Consider the following 15759-nt stretch of genomic DNA (forward strand, 5'->3'; position numbering starts at 1 on the left):
AAGAATTAAGTAATTTCTTTCATTAAGTGATATCGTTTTGGGTATATGAGAGGGATATGATAAGAATGAGATTCAGAGTTCACTATTGACAAATTTAATTGAGAGTCAATGAAATAGGTCTAAAGTTTATAGTTTTCACTCTATATGACAATGGATGAGGCACTAATCAATTAACTTTAGTTGTAAGTTGATGGTTCTTATGGTTACAAAATACATACATCAATCAAAAATCAAATTTCCATTCTATGTACTGAAGAACTAAAATTGTTGGTCATAACTTATTTGTAATAGCTTTCCTTTTGGTTATAGCTAGCTATTGTAATTAGAAAGTTTGTTGCAAATATAAGAAGAAATTGTGACCATTATCTACCATAAGGGATAAGTTTGAAATAAGAGGTATAAATGAGAAAGTTTCTAAAGAGAGAATCAAATAACCTATGAAATTCATATCCCTGAGGTGCACCTGCCTTGGTCATGTAGAGCCTAAAGTGTAGAGAGTTTAGTGTACTCTACTGAATTTGGTTTAGAATTGAGATCAATCTTTTTGAATATAGGATCGAGCTAATCCTTAGGCTTTCTTTCATCTTATGCACCCTAATATTCGGTTAGAAGTACTTGGTAGTCCAAAAAACACCAATAGTTTCTCTAGAAATGTCTTCCTCAATCTTCCTTGAATTTACCACAAAATAGTTTATCTTGAATTTTGTGCCACTAGCTCATCATATTTATCTTCCACATGCTTCAAAAAATTCAAGAAAACAAAATAGTTAGCTTAGATTAGTCAAATCTATGATTTAACATGAATACTGACACTTGACATCAATATGTTGTCACTCAGCTTCCATACTATTCTTCCACTCAGTCACTGCTAGTTCACTCAATGAACACTAAAGTTTATTGATTCTTGGCATTGACTAAAATTTACTCGATATATACTATGTTCACTTAGCATACACTAAATCTTCACTTTTTTGTACTCCAACTAATTTTTTGCTCAACTTTCACTAACTTTTCTTGGCACCTACTGTGCACTCAATCAAGCTTGGTAGAACAATTCTTCTTACTCATTCTTCTAGACTTAATTAGTGTATCCAACCTTTGCAACCTTAAGTTGATAAACAATACAGTATATCATCTCTACCTTAATTGATCTTTGTACTCATTTTTCATACCATAACTCAACCTTTCCTCTGGGTGCTCTTGTAATCTCATTTGATCAAATCATCTTCATTAATCAAAAAAATGATAGTACTAAAATCAACTAAGCAATTGTCTTACTAGTGAGTAGAAAGTTTTGCATCAATGAAAAAATGATGATTGAAAAACATCCTCATACTTGTATCAATCTTTTATCAAAAATCTCCCTCTTTGGAATTAATGGCAAACCAATACCAACAATAATACCAAAAAGAAAATTTTTGGTGTAAATAAGTATTTACTATTTACACTTTACCTAAGCTTACTTAGGATAATGCATTTTTATATTAGTTGTCATGTAGACACTTAGGAATATGCATAGACATATGAGTTGTGTTGTTGACAACACAAGAGTTAGCAACTTATTAGAGCACATGGTGTCTACAACATCTCTTTATGAGATACACCTATGTAAACTTATCCTCTCATAATTGTACAAACTCATGTGCCTAATGGAGGATAAACCACCTTTGGTGAACATGTGTTGAGTTGTGATCCTTATCTCTTTGTTGACTCCTGGTCATTCTAGTTGCCTTTATCTACAAAGCACTTCTAGTGTGCATTCATCTCATATCCAATTATCCAATTATCTCATATCCAATCATCTAATATTCTATTATTTGATATCCATTCTCATTTGATCATCATTATTCTCTCTTGTGCTATCTATTGAGCTTCTTTATCTTGGCATTGAATTATTGCCTTAGAAAAATTCTTACATGGTATCAGAGCTATACCAAATTGTCACAAAAATAATTCCCTATATTCAAATCTCTCCCTCTATCAATAGCTTTCATCTTCTATATAGGCTACAAAATCCTATTCTAATCAACAAATAATCAAATCTTCCTTATGAATCCCTTCATCTATCATCTTGCAGGGCTTCTCCTTCTGACTTTCTCTGACCACTCCCTCTTTCTAATATTCTGGTATCCATCTCTCTATCTATACTTATTTCTCCTTCAAGAGTATATATCTCTCTCTTTAGTGAATATCATGTACACTATCTCCCTCTTTGACAATAATGCCAAAGACTTGTCATCTCAACTTGCAGATGTTAACAATTTCAATTTCTCCCTCTATCACCTAACTTGTGACTATAAATATTCTAATTTGGCTCCTTCATTACTTTAGGTAGCTCCTAAAGTTATATTGACTACATCAATGTGTAACATATATCATTCATCTTAATTGATGCAGGGCACTTCTTATGCTTCTATAGAACCTTTGGATAGGGGTATCAACCCTAGTTTACCTCTTAGATACTCATGAGCATCCTTAGGTAAAGATTTTGTGAATATTTCAACTATCTTCTCTTTTGTATTTACATATTCCATCCTCACTTCTTTGTCTTGAACTAACTCTCTCAAGTAATGATATACTTGATTGCAATGTGCTCAATCTTTGTGTGCATCACAAGGTTCTTGGATATATTTATAGCACTCATATTATCACAATAAAGTACCATAGGTTTAGTGATTTTCTCCTTCATACCTTTGAGTAGCTTTTTGATCCATACAATTTTTGTACAAATTACTACAACAACCACATAATCAGCTCCAATAGTGGATTGAGATATGCAATTTTGTTTCTTACTCATCCAGGTGACCAACCTCTTTCCTAAGAAAAATGCTCCTCCACTAGTGCTCTTTCTATCATCAATGTGTCCAGCCCAATCAGCATCAGTGTACACTATCAACTCAATTTTTTCATTATTCTTGTAGTATTGACCATAGTCTTCTATTCCTTTCAAATACCTCATAATTTTCTTAACAAAAATCAAATGATTCTCCTTAGGATTAGCAAAAAATCTTGCAACAATCCCAATAGATAATGCAATATCAGGTCTACTATGTACTCCATATTTCAATTTTTCAATCATAGACCTATACAATGTTTGATTCACATTAGCTTTATCATCATTCTTTGACAACTTTTGTCCTATCACCATAGGTGTTCTAATTGGTTTTGAATCTTATAATCCAAGGGTTTTCAATATTTCCATCACATACTTAGACTGAGTGATGTATATACCATATTTCATCTAATATACTTGTAAACCAAAAAAGGACTTGATCTCTCCAAACATAGACATCTCAAATTCTTGTTTCATTTCATTTGCAAATGCCTTATATAATCCATCTTGACCTCCACATATGATATCATCAACAAAAAATTCAGCTAGTAAAATACCTTTACCTCCTTTTGTCTTCAAGTACAAATTGAAATTATCATTTGTCCTTTAAAATCCAATCATCACAAGATAAGTATGAAGTCTCTCATACCATACTCTTGGGGTTTGCCTTAAACCATATAAAGCTTTGTGTAGTCTACATACCATATTCTTATTGTTAGAATCAACAAATCCTTCTGGTTGTTCGATGTAAATGTCCTCTTCTAATATGCCATTTAGAAATGCCAACTTCACATCCATCTAATAAAATTTCAAACCTTTGTATGTAGAGTAAGTAAGCAGTGTTCTTACTCCTTCCAATCTTGCAATAAGGGAAAATGTCTCTCCATAGTCTATCCCTTCTTCATGTAGATACCCCTTACAAACTAATCTTGTCTTATTTCTTGTGACTTCACCATTTTCATCTACCTTATTTCTATACATCCACTTGGTTCCAATCATATTTTTATCCTATTGTTTGGGAACTAGAGTCCATGTCTTGTTCATCTCAATCTACTCAATCACTTCTTAGCCTATTTCTTATTATTGGTTTAGCATCTTTGTCTCAATAATTTGTTCAATAGGCTAATGTCTTTTAACAATCTTGATTCTACTCTACCTTCCTCATTAGGCCTGCCAACTTTTGAATCACTATGTACTTCTCTATTGGGTAATTCAACATCTCTTTCATGTACACATCTCTTAAAATTAGAATGTGTGTCATCTTCTGTCTTCAATTCGGTTCCTAATTGTAGATCAATTCCTGAATGCAACTTGACATTAATTATATGTGACTCGATAGTCACTAAAACTTGTTTTTTATTTACAATTTGGTTTGCAACATCTTTGTTAGCAAGTATTCCTCTAGTTCCTTCATAGTTTCAACCTCATGCACCTCTATAAATTCATCAAACTTTACATTTGCACTTTCCACAACTTTGTTAGTTTTAATATTTAAACACTTATAAGATTTACTTCTTGTGGAATATCTAAGGAATATACTGTCTTCACTTTTAATATCTAATTTACCATTCCTGAAACCTTTAAGAATGTATGAATTTCTTCCAAATGCCTTAAAATATTTTACATTGGGTGAGTATCCATACCATAATTCAAAAGGTGTTGAATGAGTACCTTTCTTGACTTGCACATAGTTCAAGGTAAAGACAATTATACTTATAGCCTCTCTTTAGTATTTCAAAGCAACATTCTTCTCCATCATGAGTGTCCTAGCACAATCCATTACAAATCTATTCCTCTATTCAAAAATTCCATTTTATGGAGGGGTCCTAGGTGTAGATGTTTGTCTTTTGATTCCTATATCATTATAGGACATCTCAAATTCACTTGATGTAAATTCTCACCTCTATCAAATCTCAGACATTTCAGACTTTTGCCTATGTCCTTTTCAACTATTGCCAAGTACCACTTAAACATTTGGAAAGCATCAAATTTTTGTTTCACAAATATAACTATCATCATCCTAGAATAATCATCAACAAATAGGATAATTTACTTGTCAACCTTCTAGCTTTACACATTAATTGGTCCACACAAGTCAATATGAAAAATCTCAAGAATTTATTTTGAAGTGTGAATCTTACAATATATCATATGTATGCCAAAACTTAGAGAACATACAATGAATGATTGTATCTTATGGATACTTCAAAGAAACTACAACATGTTATTTGGAACAAAGAAAATATTGAAAAATGGTATCATAGTCATGGAAAAGGATTTCAACCTAACTAGAACCAATAGAGTGGTCACACAACCATGAAAATTGTCCAAAACTACAACCCTTACAATGAGAAGAGAAGAAAGATTTATAGAGAAGAAGAAAGCTCCCAGATTAGATTCTGAATTTGACATGTGTCCTACTGAAAAATCTTCCTTTTTTTGCTATTGAATTCATCTCTTTTCTTTCCATATGTTGTCAATCAAAACCATTAATTTTATTTCCAAAATATCTAAAATATCTCCTTAAAGTAATGAGGAAAGACATCCTGAAAGAAAATTTGATATCAGCTAAGATGTGCAAAAATTTAATATGATTTGGTTTGTCCTATTCTTCTCTCCAACCATGAATCTTCAATTGTATTTTCTAACAAAACCCTATCACTTCTAATTACCTTTAAATCATTCAATTTATCCTTTATGGCTACCAGTGTATCTTATCTTATCAAAAGATCATCCAAATTTGATATTATTCTACTCTAAAACAACAAATCTTCATTACTACTAAGGATGACTTGGAAACATAAAACCTCCTATAGATCTTTTTGATGGAGACCTATGCAAAATTTAACTTTGGAAATGAAAAATTTAGACTCTTCTAGTTTCAATGATATATTAAAGTGCATGTTTTGGATAGAAATTGTGCTTCTGGAGTGGATTTGAAAATTAGGCTCATGCCATGACAAAGGATTTAAGATTGAAAAAAAAAGACTATATAGTATAAACTATATAATATCACTCAATTTATTTAAATCTTCCATATTTAAAACTTCTGAGAATGTGAGCATGGGAGATATGGCTTTAATATTTCAAAATGTTTTCATTTTCATCCTAGCCTCCTAGTGGATACCAAGTGTCAATTTCCCATTAGTCAACTACCTTGATGGGCCCCACATCTCTTATGCAACATTTGAAATTTTAATCCACCTTTTGATTGAATTGTATCATCTCAATACATAATCTTTTACCTCCTAATCCTACGATCCCATCTTCGATTGTAGCATCTTAAGCATATTGATTTCCTTTCATGATCTTACACCAAGGGGTCACCTCCATCATAACATCTCCACTTGAAATTTGGACACTCCCAATCATAGCATCTTACCACCTCTATTTTAGATCCCTGATCATACAATATCATTGTAACATCATGAGTCTTCCAATCTCAACTCCTAATCTCATGATTGACCCTTCCAAAGATGCCATGTGGCACCACTTTAAACTACATAGGCTAGTCAAAATTTGTTGACATCTATTTGCCAATAGTATGGGTATGCCCCATCCACATATGTTTGCACTTCAAAAAACCCATGTCTTAAAGACAAGTGTTACTCGAGAAATTTTCATATAGAAACATAAAGGTAAATCATTGCCCCACTAATTATGTGGGATATATGACTCTCCTACATGCACCATCTTTGAGTGAGACCTTTAATGTAGAGTTTTGATAGCTTGAGCTGAACTTATAACATTATTCCCCCTCCTTTCTTATTTTCCCCAATAGCTAATTTCACACTGGCTAGACTTTTTCAATCACCTCTTCAAACAAAAATGTGTAACTCCTGTGTTAGAAATCAACATGCCATTTTCTACTAGAAGCTCACCTTTGTACACACATTTGTAGGTTGTAAGGTCTATATAAACTAGGTGACTAGCTAAAGGGGCTCACTACCCTTTTCTCCTCTCAACTTTGTGAAAGATAAGTGTGCTAAAAGACAATAGAACCCAAGCATTTGGACCTAGGTGTAATGAGAAAATAAGTTCTAGTGATCCACCAAATGGAGTGGGGAATCCATTAGGTATGTTGAATGGAAAAAAATAAGCCAGTCCTCACTACTCACTCCAACCCATCATACAGACCTTGCCTCTTTATAAACTAGAATTTATCTATGAAATTAATCACAACTGAAGCCTTCATACTTCCATTCTACCCCTCTTTTTTGTATATATTCCTCATTCTTTATCTTCACTAGTTGTCTCCCCTACTATTGCTACTATTGTGGACCTTTCCATTACATGTCACACTTGGATCCAAAGCACCTATTGCTATCGTATAATCCAAATGTTATCATGTGTTGAAGTTGATGGTAATGTGTCCCATGTTCAAAGACTCTTTTTGCAACCACTTCAAGCGACATCTAGATCCTTGTACCTCTCCATATGGCTTTGTAAATCCCACTACCTTCTTGCACTCTAGAATTGTCAAGCCCTTGATGCAAATTCCCCTTTCTAGATTAAGAAGGAAAGTTTCTTTTGGCATTTATAGCTTCCTCATAAGCAATAGCTTATTCACAAAATGACAACATTTATTTTGCATGTTTCCTTTTCTAAAACACAACAAATACAATAACCAATAAGAGCACATTTATGTGCATCAAATTCCCATTCCATAACCAATAGCTGGAAGATTTCTTTAGCAATTATTCATCTAGATTGAATTCACATGTTCCTAGGTATTATAATCAATAATTTTGTTGCCTATTGGAACATTTGTAGGTTGTTGTCAAATAGCAGTTGGATGAGACCTTCCATTCAAATCCAACTTTATAACCTCAAAATTAATTGCTAATTGTAATGATTCTTCTTTTTCTAATGATGTTTCTCATGGGAGATGAAAAATAAAATAAACAAGAGTGGTTGGTGGATCTGAATAAAATCCTCTCTCCATGTGATCTTGGGAGTCTTAATGTGCATAATGATAGCCATTTACTACAATTGTATATCCAACAAGAATTCCACCTACAAAACCATAGCTACTACCACTGTCAAAAAATTGTAAGGGTCCACAACTATAGTTTGTACCATCCATTCCACATTGGGTACTTTTATCTTTATGTTGGACGTTCATAATTTTAGCACTTTTAAGACTTCAATGGAAATAGGATCATCATCGTACAAAGGGAATATGTCTCCTTTGTGCTACAATGATTATTATACTTAGCATCCCTCACCATATCATCATTTTGAAACTAGATTTCAAAACCATTTATACTACACATATGACTTCCAATCAAAATCTGTGTTGAGATACCCTTTACTTTTTATGTTAACAGACCCAAAAGGTTAAATTAGAAAAGGGGCATCAATTCATTTCTTTTTTTATTTTCCACTTATACAATCTCAAATGTTTCCATTGATAAATAATTATACACACACATATTGAATCCTTATAATGACTACAATCATTATAAGCACCATTTTAAAACATCTCTTAAAATCTCATGATGTCTTATCAAGCTACTAAATTCATGGGATCCCAAAGTGGATTTGACTAAAAAAAAACATTGAACTGAAACATCTGATATCCCAAACTGATCTATTAATCACTTGATACTGATTTTATTAAAACTCGACCACTGATTGATCATTAAATACTCATTTCACCTCTTATCTACAAACTATAAATTTCATGACAAGGGGTCCTCTAACTAGCCTTACAAACTTATAGAAATAGATAACTGGGCTCTAAAAACTTTCATGCTAATACTTTTTTTTACATCCTTGCACCTTTTTAGATCTTTTCTCATGACAATCACTCAGTCAAAAGATATTGACCATCAAATTTTTCCACTTAAAACTGTCGGCAAACAAATATGTTAGAAAACCATAAGATGCATTTGGTTTCAACTTCAAAAATAGGGAAAATAGATACTTAAGGGTGTGAAAACTTAGTGGTTAGTTTAGTTTCATGGGAGAATATAATTATGTGATTTGGGCTCATGACAAATAACATGGTGCATTTGGAAAGTGTTTGAAGTTAGGTACTTAAAATTGCAAAATAATGAACTTCAGCATAAATGTGGTTTTCACAAATGAAATGGACCTAAGAGAGTGTGCAGATGGATTGGTCAAGACTCAAAAACTAGGACACTTGAAGTGTTTTTAGAGTTAAACATAGTGGTGCAAACCATTTGATCTCACAATTCATAGATTTAGAGTTATGACATCCCTAACAGAGGTATTGATCAATCTACATTTCTTGACACTAGTAAAAAGTTATAAATTGCATTTAGAATCACATTTGCAAACTGATCAAAAAAAATTTTCATAGAATCAAATTTGGAACATAGAAAATTTCTAACCTCTATAATGAAAAAGGAATTTTCTAATTTCATTCAACTAGGTCAAAGTTATAATTGGCCAAATAGGGCTTCCTAGAATTCAAGGCAATTTGCATCAGCATGACATAGTTAAATAACCAACATCGAGGGATTCAAAACCTAGTCAAAACATATTAAAACAACCTAAAAATTGAAACATGGGTTCTCTAATACGTGTAATAAATACTCCCAAAGTTGTGAGTCATGAAACATAATTGGGTGTGAGATATTTAAATGCAAACTAGGCCTCCTATCACTATTTGACACATGCAAAAATGTAGAATTGAACACTGCTCAAAATTGAACTTCACAAAATGACTCAAAATTATAGTTTATCATCATAGGATGTATATACATACTAAATACAAGGTTCTAGAAACATTAAAAACCTCTTAGGCCTCAAAATGATAGTCAGGTACACAATAAAGAAAATAAGCTTATATGGCTCAAAATGACTCAAAATTTTGGAATGGTCAATTTTGAGTCCTATTAAACCACACATCATCAAATTTCACAACAAGACAAGTAGAATAATTCATATCAAGATAAAATATATTATCTCTAGTTTGATCACCTTTCCCAATTAGTTACCCATCAGTAACATAGATCATAGTTATCTTGTTCTCAAACTTGACTTTGCAACCTGAACTATTCAGTTATGACACACTCAACAAATTATAGTGAAGTCATTCTACATAATAATAATTTTTACACAAAACTTTAATGTGATTTTGATAGATCCTTTTCCTTTTATCATACAAGGTGCATCATTACCAAACCTTACACTATTTCCATCATAATAATTTAGGTTAATGAACTTACTTTTATCTCCAATCATGTGATGTGAACACTCACTATCAATTATCCATCTGTCATTCTTGTTCACATAAGACACCAATGCACTTTTCTTATCCTCATAATATTCATCCTTCATTGCAACATACACCACTTTATCATCATGGTCATCAATTACATCTCTAATTTCCTCTTCTACAATATAACAAGACTTCTTTCCTTTGTCATTGTAGTCTTTTTTGTCCTGATCTCTTTTACTTTTTTATTTGTCTCCACTTCTATTTTTCTTCTTCTCTGGACATCTAGAAGCAATATGAGCAACCTCATTGTAATTAAAACACATGATAAGTAACTTATCTTTGAATTTTCCTTTGGCTCTATGAAATCTCCTTTCTAGAAGTGCTTCAAGTTGTTCTGCATCTTCCTCATCTATGTCACTATCACTAGAAACATATTTGACCTTTTTCTTCTTCTCTTTAGGTTTTTTTAATGATATTTTAGGTTTGAAAGTAGATTCAACATTTTCAAATTTGAAGTTATCAAAATTAGAGAGCTCAAAGGCAGTGAGCCTACCTAACAAACCTGCTAGAGTCAAATTAGAACCTGGTATACATCATAATTCTTGTATGGAAGAAACTCTAATAACATAGATGGGAAGCAGTGTTCTTAATAAAATATCATCATCTATCTTACTAGTAGCTCCTCTTATAGAATTAACAACACCTTTTATTCTAGATCAATATTGAGCACATTCTCACCTTCTTGCATCCTCATATCATCTAATTTACCTCTAATACTTTCAGATTTAGCTCTTAAAAGATTGTCATCACCTTCAAAAATGGTTTGAATATCATCCCACATCTTATTTATTTCTTTTTAGATCATCAGTAGTTAGGGCTCCAATAGGTTTGACATGCTCAGTGGAGATGGTAGATTGTGCATGATCTCCAAGACCTCCTAGTTGTAGCTTCATTAGACTTTTCCATGTAGGGAAGTTCTCCTTTTTAAGCTTGGGTACCTCTCTTTTTGACATCTTGATCTTTTTCTTCTAGTAGCTTCAAACTATTCCTCTTAAGCACTATGGTACTCTAATAGCTATTGTTGGAATTCTTTAGAATAATTGAAAGAGGGGGGGGGGGGGTGGGGGGAATTAGTTATCCAAGGTCTAGATGTAAAAATAAAAAAATTGAATTCTTAATAGACCCATATCCATAAAACTTTATTATGCATTCATCCATTAGATCATAAAATGTTCACTTAAACTTTGTAGGTTACTACCCTACGTCAAAAAAACTTTGCAAAAATGTAAACATGAAACATAACATATTCAATAACATATTTGACAAAAGGATTTTATATGGAAACCAATTTGGTAAAAAACACCAATAACATGCTACTAGTTCTCACTCTTTTGAAGTGATGCCTTGTGAAAGCCCAACCCTATTAAAGGTTACAATACACACTATTAAATTTGACCTAGTTAGAGTATTTCAATCACCCTATTAGGAGTGAGCCTTGTTAGAGGATTTTAGAACATTCACTTGGTTAAAGTATTTACAAATGACTATTAGGTCAACATTAATCCAAAGGATTTACCCTAGTTTGATACAATGATTAGAAAGTAACAATAAGGTTTGATCTAATAACAAATTACAACTCACTTGCAGATTACAAATCTATGTTTCAATCCTCTATTCTACTTGGCTTTCACACACTTTAGCTCTAATAGCTTGTTCGCCCTTTAAGCATTCATACACTTAAGCCTTCTTGCTTTGCATGTCAATTGCAGTCTCTTTTGTTTGGCCACTAAATGAAGTAATATCCTAGACTCATTGTCTTCCTTAGGTTCTCACACACAACAACCTTTTCTTCTAACCAAATCACTCTATAAATATAGATTTAAGATCTTTTATCATTTAACCACAATAATCCATTTTAGGGTTAGGTAGGATTAGGTAGGATATAATGAATCTACCCACTTTTCCAATTGGTTTGTCTAGAAACTTCTTCCTCAATCTTCCTTGAATTTTCCACAAAATGGTTTACCTTGAATTCTATGCCAACAACTCATCGTAGTTATCTTCCACACACTTCACAAAATTCAAGAAAATAAAATAGTCAACTCAGATTCATCAAATCTATGATTTAACATGAATATTGGCACTTGGCATCAATATGTTGTCACTCAACTTCCATACTATTCTTCCACTCAGTCACCACTAGTTCACTCAGTGAAAACTAAAGTTTAATGATGCTCAGCATCAACTAAACTTTACTCAACATATACTATGCTCACTCGACATATACTAAATCTTCACTTTTCTTGAATCTAACTAATTTTCTACTTGGCTTGCACTAACTTTTCTCAGCACCTACCATGCACTCAGTCAAGCTTGGCAGACATAATTCTTCTTACTTTTTCTTCTAGACTTAATCAGTGTATCCAACCTTTGTAGCCTTAAGTAGATAATCAATACACTATATCATCACTATCTTAACTGATCTTTTTACTCCTTTTTTATACCATAAGTCAACCTTTCCTCTAGGTGCTCTTGTTATCTCATTTGATCAAATCCTCTTCATCAATCAAACAAATGATATACTCAAATCAACTAAGCAGTTGCCCTATCAATAAGTAGAAGGTTTGACATTAGTGACAAAACAATGATTGAATCACATCCTCATACTTGTATCAATCTTTTCTCAACACAGCCTAGTCTTTAGACATATTGACGCCATCAAATACCCACTTAGTCCACTACCAACCCTCCATATTAAATATGATCTTCTCACATACATTAAATCCAAGTAGCACAAACTTGATCCACATCAAGAGTCTTCTGTAATGTAAGAGTCACAACCATAAGCTCACATAGGCAAGCCAAAAAACACTCCTAGTATAACAGTGATCACAAAGAGAAAAAACATCCATTAGATCAGGGAAATTTCATACACAGACTATACATGAGCCTCCTCAGAGTGCACCTCAAACCCTTAAGAAAGCTTGACATTCACATTAAAGATTTTTTGGAAAGCATTCATATTGTCAACTTGCATCTACATCCTCATTAATTGATCTAAAATTGGTCAATGGTGTAGCTATTCTTTTGATCTTGGTGGATATAATTTTCAAAAAGTAAAGATTTTGGCAACTGTATGATTCTAATCCTTTATTTTCCAACTTCAAAGGATTTGTGCAGACTCATACAAACACATTTTCAAGTGTTATTTTTTAGAAAAGTGCATAATTTTTAGAGAGAAATTCGTATTTTCTATCATTGAGTAGACTTATTGTGATAAAAAAATTCACTTTCAACATTTGGTTTATTTTGGCCTATTGGGTACTTGCAATTTGTAGGTTCTTTAGATATCTAATGCCCTAATTGTATCGAGTTGGTTGTTACTTCATATTTGTTGTTGTAAATATAAATATTAGAAGTTCACTTTGGCCAAATTGAACAACTATCCATTGCACTCGCACTACATATAAAGTTTCAAAATCATCCATTTAGGGGGGTTTCTTTGATTTATTCTATTTTAGGGTACATTATTGATGTAATCATCAAACAATATCCCATTGTCATACAATTAACTAGGGATAATTATGCATTATGACAAAAATGAATCATCACAAATGGTAGAGAGTTTAACATCTTTCCCAATCTTTATGGACTCATACCTGAGCTAAAGACTTATGGGAAATACTTAGCTTGGATGAGTAAACATAAACATATTTGTGCTACAATTTGGATTCTCCATTCATTTGAATATCATATAGTTTACTATATGACCATGGATAATGATCCCCCTCTCCTAGTTTGGAATAATATTTGATAACATTATAGAGATCCAAATATTCCTCCAATAGTAGATGATCATATTGTAGATTGTATCATTCAACTTGATGATGAAGATAATATTCCCTATGATAATGAAATATTAGAGTTCATCATAGATCTTGCAGAAACATAGAGTCTTGATGATTGAAATCTTGAGTTGCATCTTCTACTTCTCCAATTTTGATCACATCTATTATTTTTCCTAATGATACTTGCATTCAAACAACCATGGATTCAATTTATTTAATGCAAAAAGACATTCTTTGTCTTCAAATTAAATCTCCTTAGGATGACTTGTTGACAAACATTGCAGGTTTATTTGTGGAGCCCATTCAGGATTTTAGAGACATCAATTATGATATTCATCTTCTCTTTGTCAAGGATGATCCTTCTCGATTTGTTGCAAGGGAACACTCTGACTCTCATCATTCTTCACTTGATAATTCCTTTGAGTTTGACATGATTGTGGATACTTTGATATAGAAGTTGAAAGAGGTTTCTTTCACTTTAGAGAAGACCAATGAGTCTTTGGAGAATGGTTTTCATGAGTCTAAAACTTCACTTGAGATGTCACATTGCATGGTGAATCATACTTATGTGTTGGAGATTCATATTCAGTTCTTGAGACATCCTATTGTGGTTTCACAATGCATGTACCATTTCTCCTAGAAATGGAGACCCCCTAGTAATTTCTTTTCTTTTCTAGACCCCTAGTCAGGGGTCTAAGTCATTTTTTGGACTCTACTTAGAGTCTGGGTCAAGCCTTATCCCTTCAGTTGAAAAACCCAGTTGCCAGAATTTAGAAATTTGGAGATAGAGGGTGATTTTGAGGGTAAGGTGCACACATGTACACCTATCATGGGTGTGCAAGTGTAGTAGATGAACTAGTGTGCATGCATATCCTTGTGAGGTGCACAGGTGTGCACATCCCAAAGGTGTGCATGGTCTTGGGTCTATAAATACCTGGGACCACCTTACCCTCTATTCATTTTTCTTCCTCTAGCCTTCGTGAGCACACCTCTACACCCTCAGAGGTGCACAAAACTCTCCAAACTTGCACACACCAAAGACAACAAGTTTTAAAGAATAAATTTTTAGTGTGCATGTGCACACCTTTATTCACATACCTAAGAAAAAAAACACAACAAACCTAAAGAATAAACTCATCTAAGTGAAAGGTGCACACATGCACACCATTTGTCAACCCTTAGCACCTGAATACTAAGTAATGGTGTGCACATGCACACCCCATCAAGGTGTGCATGTACACACCCTTAGTAAATACAACAAATGCCCCACCCCCTCTTAAGCATATGTACACATGCAATGTGCATAGTAGCGTACATGCACATGTGCACACTCCACAAGGGTGCACACCTATGCAGGTGTACCATTATGCACTAAAGAACCTTCTAGAGGTTATTTAGTGCACCTTGTGCACTAATCAAGGTGTGCAAGTTGCACCAAACTAGATATCATGGCTTTCTAGGGGTATTTAACTAGTTTTGTGAGGGTTTTGGTGTTCTAGGTCTATTTTTTTAGTAATTAGGGTTTGTTTAGGGTTTGACTTTCAATTTTTTGGACTAATGTGTTTATGTTTTTGTGTAGATAAAATGGCTTCCTCATCATGCTCACTTGTAGAGAAGATTTCTCCAAAACCAAATTTCTTTAAGTTTCAAGGTGCACTAAAGAAATCACACTTTCAAGATGCACATTCAGAGATTAGAGATACTGAGTTGGGACACATAGACTAGAATGTGTTCTTGGTACTTTGAAATAAATCTAATGAGAGGTCCTTGATGGTCTTAACACTCATCAAATTGAGCTTTATCAATGTAGCATCAAATCCAACATCATTACAATCTTCAAAGCTTGTAATGACATTAGTAGAAAACTATGTGTTAGAAGAAAGAGT

The sequence above is a fragment of the Cupressus sempervirens genome, chromosome 2 (genome assembly GCF_028749045.1).
Source record: "Cupressus sempervirens isolate cs-2001-9-10 chromosome 2, ASM2874904v1, whole genome shotgun sequence".
NCBI classification, from domain to species: Eukaryota; Viridiplantae; Streptophyta; class Pinopsida; order Cupressales; family Cupressaceae; genus Cupressus; species Cupressus sempervirens.